Consider the following 6,913-nt stretch of genomic DNA (forward strand, 5'->3'; position numbering starts at 1 on the left):
CAGTTGAACATGTTAGGTCCAGAGGTAGCAACGCTAATCGTTACTCTATTTAATATATTTTAATTATTTTTTTTAATATTATTATAAATTTAAATAATAATTCTGTAAAGAAAAAGATGACTAACCATAAACTGCCACATGGCAAAGCAACGATTCTTATGTTTCTCGAGAGAAAAACGTTACGCAATTTCTATTTTACTTTATCGATATTTTTTAATTTTTTATTGAAAGTACCCCTAAAAACAACAATTGGTGACCATGCTTTTAGTAAGGTTCTGATTTAACAATCGAATTTTTGAGAGATATTTTTAAGTGAATTTGTTCCCCTTAAACAAATTTATCGTGAGAATCCTTGATTATACAATATTGCATCTAGAAGACAGTGACAAGAGAACATGAAGCCGATGAGCAAATAAATACCATTGCACAGAGACATTGATTCATTAGACAATGGTATCGTTTTATAAAGTAGCTTTTGCCCATACTACGTAAGACGGTATATTATATGCTAAGCACGCTTTATAACAAAAATGACTATCAGATACTCTTGATATACTGTAAAAAAAGTACTCTTGAGATAAAATAATTTGTGATAATCAACACAAAATTATAATTATTTCTATTTTTTTTTCTTTAAATGATCCACACGATCGTACGTTGTCAGTTAAACACGTCAGTAAAGTTCTGTTTTAGTGGTTTTACGAGCCATGGTTACTATTAATCCTATTCGAGGAGATGCTTATGTACTCGGAGACAAACTCTTATGTACACAGCTGAGGGACTAGAATTAATAACATTTCATATTTTGTGTTGATTTTATAATTATAATTTATAACAATATTTATAATTTGACAACGGCTTTATATTTATAATTTTTTGACAACGGCTGAGAGACTAGAATTAATAACATTCATTCCGGGATATATGTTTTCGTTTCTTAAACATTTCGGCTTAGTATTTGGTTGGTCTTTATATCCTCTACTGGAGAAATCATGTAAACATAAAATTATAAATATATAAAATGTTATAGAATGACTTTGTAACATAAAATTATATAAGTTTTAAGTTTTGACTCTATATGACTTTTGATATTTGTTATCCATATTTATTTTTCATATTTGGTGGATTAGGGTTGGGCATGGGAAGGACACTCTTGAATATTGAGATACATTTTCCCGACCTTTACGAAAAAAATACAAAAAACAAAATACCCTGCAAAAATAGATAAAAGAGAAACATATGCAATATATAGTCCCAAAAATGTAAATTTACAAACTTCAAAACTAAAAACTTATATTTTTATGTTGAAAAGTCATTCCAAAACACTTTACATTTATAATATATTGATAATATTATAAACATTAAAAAACTGGTATTAAGGGGTTAAGTAATGAATCTAACAAGGGGTGATGGGTCAGGTAACGAGAAAGGAATATAAAATGAATACTCGATACTTATTAGTACCCCTGTTTTAAAAATTGGCCTAGGCGACCGTGTAATCGGCGATTACAGCTGTTGCCGCGATTTCATCACAATCGGCCAAAAAAAAGAGAATCAGAAAAGAAAAAAAAAATGAGGATTTTGATGTTCTAGCTATAATTTTTGTTGTAGATCTATCATATAAGGACTAAAGCTACAAGAATATCAGAATGACCGAAAATTGCCAAGAAAATGAAAACCCAACTGAAATTAGGGTTTTCAAATCAATATTGACGAGGAAGAAGATAATGATATTTTCGTAATTTTGTATTCATTAAAGAAAAATTGGATAAAAATCCAAAAAAGAGATTGGGGCACCTGGAACCCACAACCCTGAATATTAGCTATAACTGCAAACCACTGCACCACCAATGATTCCTAAAAAGATGTTACAATTTCAATATATTATAGATGTATATAGATAAAACCCCTAAAACTAGTTTCTGATTAATCTTCGATTTAAATCTGATTTTTCGATTAACGCCTAGCGATTTCTAAAATAGGGCTTACTAGCAGAAAAAACATATTGATTAGTTTTAAAATACACACGTATATCATTTAGTATTAAAAAAAAAAAACCACGAGTTGTATTTGGTTTTTGTGGATGGATTACAAAATATTGTAAGTTTTCTAACTGATAAAAAATATTCTGCCCAGGATACTATCGTATTTGTGCTCATTGAATGGTCTTAGTCTCTTAGACGAGAGAGGCGTGTATGCTTTTAGAATAAAAATAAAACATATGCTTTCTTCTTTTTTATTTCTGACGACTGAAGTACACTCAATAAACTCATAAACTCAGAACACATAAACTCATAAAAGCAGAAGATGCTTTAAAAATTAAAGCTCTTATACGAAAGATCAATCCATCAAATACTTAAAAGGTATTCAGAACCCCAGTTATTAGATAGCCTGATTGTTTCCGTAACACTAAATCATGATACGCAGATTAGGTCTCACTAAACAGATACTGGATGACTGTAACATCCCCAGTTCTATAATTCGTAATTGGGCTAGTGTGCAGTCCCGACCCTACCGTAAGGCAGGTAAAGCCTCTGCTTTAGACCACACAATATTAAACAAAAAATTGAGACCATATTGTTGAATATGTTATTGGTCCGTACTCTAGTGGCATTTATAATACCAAATTACCACTACATGAGTTCTAAAGGCATATGGTTTCGATTCCATATCTTTTATTTAGTTTTTTTTTTGCCCCCACTTATTTCCAAAATCTTCTCCATCTATTACATACTTTTGTTCTATTTACAGTAAAACCTCTATAAATTAATAATGTTAGGACCAAGACATTTTATTAATTTATAGAAATATTAATTTATCTATAAATTAATAATTATTATTTTATAGGTATATTTTTAATTGTTTAATTTTTTAAAAAAATATGAATTGAGACAAGTTTTGCAATATAAGATTATAATTTTAGATGTTGTAAATTTTATGGTATTGGAATTGAATTTGAAATAATTAAAAAATATTATTGACAATGAATGACAAATATAGACAAATTCACTTATATACATGACATAAATATTCAAATTTATGAATAAGAATAATAAATTTCGTATTTTAATCGTCTATCAAAGTATCAAATGTAAATGATGCACATTTAGAAATAAAAAAACTTAAAAAAGTTTTAGATGTTTTATGAAATGTTATATAATATTTTATATCATTATAGTTTGAAGCTACAACATAACAATTGTTTTATAGATATGAGGTTTTAAGAGAAACATACTTTACTATATGAGCATATATATATATTTAAATTTACATGATTATTAATTTATGATATTATTGGGACCATATTTTACTAGGGGATTTCAAAAAAAAATATTATCTTATTATCTTATCGAATTTTGTTATCTTTTACACGGACCCAACTTGGGACTAACAAAATTTATTAATTTATAGTGTTTATTAATTTATAGAATATTAATTTATAGAGGTTTTACTGTAGTTTTCTTTTATCTTTTCCTTCATTATTTTATTAATCACATATACAACCTTAAAAATATTACTGAATTTTTTTTTTAACTATGTAAAAGTTTCACAACTTTTAACAATTACACTTCTATAAATTTGCTTTAGGCCACATAAACAATAGGACCAGCCCTGCCAGTTTCTTTTGTTATTATGTTACACAGCTCATTAAAGCTAACTCGTCCTAAATCATTAAATGACAAAGGTTGCTTTTATGTTCGTGTTTTGAGTTCAATAACAGTTTCTAACGCAATCATGTTTAATTAAGAGAATTTTGTCCAAACTGCCATGAACAGTAGCAAACATTCTCACCAATGCCACTTTCAATAATTCCTTCTTCCACCTGCCATAAAACATCTATAAGAATACTATTATACCCTTCATCCTTTTTACTCAAAATTAAAACTAAAAAAATATTGTCTGTTGCATTTAGGAAGAATTGACATAAAGTAAGAATAATAATTAATACAATTGCGTTTAAGAACGACTTTCTCTCCTATAATTCTCGAGTTCTTCGTCTGCATCATCTTTTCATCTTCTTCAATAGCAAATCGTCGTCTTTGCATGTAATGATGGATTTCTTCATCCAGTCAATTTCTTCATATGTTGGAAGTCAATTTTTGATTTTCTAACATAATAGTTGTCCACTTTGCAGGTCATCGGAGCAGGAGGACCAGATCCACCAACATAGGTTCTCTTCCACTGTTAATTTTCACTTCTTTATATAAGGTCGACCATATCTTACTACGGTTTCCAATTTATATCCATTTCTAGCAAATCAAGTTTTCCACCTTGTAGATCTTCTCATCCGATGGCCAGATCCCAAAACTCAGGTTATTGTTCACCGCTATAAAATCTCCTTTCTCATTTACATCTTGCTGATCATATCTAACAAATCATCTGTCTACCCTGCAGGTATGAAGACGGTGGACCAAATTCATCATACAATGCTTTTGTCCACAATTATCATGTCCTTCAATTGAGTAGATCATATCCATCGGGTCTGACGAACTTGTCCATTGTTGCCCACATGTCAGATGAAGAAGCTGGCACTGGGAATGGTGTGACTCCTCTCGTCCACATCCAGATCCAACAGTTAAGGTATATGTGCATCATTATTATTTCAGTCATTTGATCCATTTGTAACAAAAACCCAATTTGTCCCTGTTGCAGGTTTGATGATGACACATGCACAATATATGTTGTCTCTTCGTTGGACCAGTTTTAACAGTCAAGGTATATGTCCACCCTTACTCTCTTAATCGTTTGTTTTAGTGGACTACATTCAACAGTCATAGTATATGTCCATCATTAATATGTTCACCTTTTATAACAAAAACCTAACTTGTCCTAAAAAAAAACTTTCAAACTCTGCAGGTTTGTCCACAATTATCATCTCCTTCAGTTGAGTAGATCATTTCCATCGGGCCTGACGAACTTGTTCATTGTTGCCCACATGTCAGATGAAGAAGCGTGCACTAGGAATGGTGTACCTCCTATCATCCACATTCAGATCCAACAGTTAAGATATATGCGGACCGTTATTATTTTAGTCGTTTGGTCCATTTGTAACAAAAACGCAACTTGTCCCCGTTGCAGGTTTGATGAGAATGCATGCACAATATATGTTGTCCCTCTGGTGGACCAGTTTCAATAGTTAAGGTATATGTCCACCCTTACTATGTCAATAGTTTGTTTTAGTGGACTTCGTTCAGCAGTCACAGTATATGTCCACCATTATTATGTCCACCTTTTGTAATAAAAACCTAACTTGTCCTCATTGCAGGTCTCATGACGACACATGCATTGGAAATGTTGTGCCTCCAATGGATCGGTTTCAAGAGTCAAGATATATGTCCACCCTAATTATGTATGTCCTATGTTTGGTTTGGTTATCCATTCTTTTTATTGGATCATATTTGTTTGGTTATCCATTCTTTGTAGTCACCATTGGTATTCTTCACTTTTGTGTCTATCGCTAACGACAACTCAACTTGTCGTCACTGCAGTTCTGTTGACGGCGTGTTCACTGAAAATTTTGCCGCCCTGGTGGACCAGGTCCAACTGCCAAGATAGATGTCCTCTCTTTGGTAGACCACTTTTGTTTAACTTAGACGAACTTGTTTGTTGTTGTACAAACTCAGTATGTAACAATGATTATTCAGCCACCACCAAATCGACCAACTCTTCACCAATCATCTTCTTTAGATCTATTTAGGTTTACTCCTAAACAATGGCATCATTAAAGCATTAACTCTCATTGCTCTTTAATACACTTAAACCCATAATTGAAAGAGAATCGCAGCTATTAATTTGTGTCACATCATCATTCCTTCGAACATTTCAAACTGCCCACGTTCTCTCATTTCCTCCTTTAATATAAAGGGTAGTTCTGTCTTTTATTACATTCCCTATTAGTAGAAAGTGACATTTTGCACAAGAAATTTAGAAAATGGCAATTCTAACAACTTTTCTTTTAAAAGTGGCATTTGTGGCCAAATTCCCTTTAATTAACTCTTATATTTTCATGACTCTCATGATTCCCCTTTTGCCCAATAATTTTTAAGCTATCCACATTTCACAACCATACTATTTGAAATCGAGGTGTTATTACAACTTATTTATGTTTGGCAATTGGCTCTATCATAATATAAATAAATATATATATTGTGTAACATAAAGTGTTTGGTAAATGGAACAATATAATTAAAAAAATGAGAAATAACAATGCTAAGAATAATTGTGGGTTTTCCACATTGGCACCAAAAATTCTCCTTAATATAGAGAGATTAATATAATTTTTTGAGCCAATAACATAGGGGCTCAGTTTTAACGTGTAATGAAATATAACAATAAATAAAATTAAAATTAGCAATTTGCAACTTCAATAATTTTTGAAGCGCTTTTTATTTATTAAAAAGGACTTCTAATTTTGCATTTAACATACTATGTTAAATGGGAATATGAACATCTAAGACCATGTACAATGGTTTTCTTTTCAACACTCTCCACCTCAACTTTTAGCACTCCACATAATTTTCTCTTTCTTCCACCTAATCATTTAACACCCAAATCAATTTTAATCTCTCCTATAGTTTTCTTTAATAAAATTCAACATCATCGAACAATGGTGAACGATCAAGAACATTGATATCGTTCAATGTGCCTGGACACTCAAAAAAAGCATGTCATATCCATAGATCATGCGATGCAACTGCTTCAAGAATAACAGCGGTGGTTCCATTTAACAAAAAAAAAAGATTAAATGGATTATTATTGAAATCCATTTAACAACAAAAAAAAAGTTTAACAAAATATAAAGAGTTGATAGGAAGATATAGGAGAAAGTTATAGTGAGAAATGAAGTTTTTTTATGTCCAAATGAAACAAAAATAGTCTCTATATATAGATTTTTTTAAAATGATGAATTTTG

General features: G+C 30.9%; 2 long non-coding RNA genes across 3 annotated transcripts; both read left to right on the forward strand.

The window, feature by feature from the left end:
* On the forward strand, nucleotides 3,964–4,306 carry LOC104793708. Its single transcript, XR_769394.2, has 3 exons — nucleotides 3,964–4,046; nucleotides 4,136–4,171; nucleotides 4,255–4,306. It is a non-coding gene; the product is annotated as an uncharacterized LOC104793708 (long non-coding RNA).
* Nucleotides 4,447–5,655, forward strand: LOC104793714. 2 transcript variants are annotated; one of them, XR_769401.2, is made up of 6 exons: nucleotides 4,447–4,581; nucleotides 4,654–4,716; nucleotides 4,858–5,001; nucleotides 5,080–5,142; nucleotides 5,267–5,350; nucleotides 5,490–5,655. It is a non-coding gene; the product is annotated as an uncharacterized LOC104793714 (long non-coding RNA). The 2 variants fall into 2 exon arrangements; XR_769399.2 differs by having other exon boundaries at nucleotides 4,858–5,142.

This window comes from Camelina sativa, chromosome 1, assembly GCF_000633955.1.
Source record: "Camelina sativa cultivar DH55 chromosome 1, Cs, whole genome shotgun sequence".
NCBI classification, from domain to species: Eukaryota; Viridiplantae; Streptophyta; class Magnoliopsida; order Brassicales; family Brassicaceae; genus Camelina; species Camelina sativa.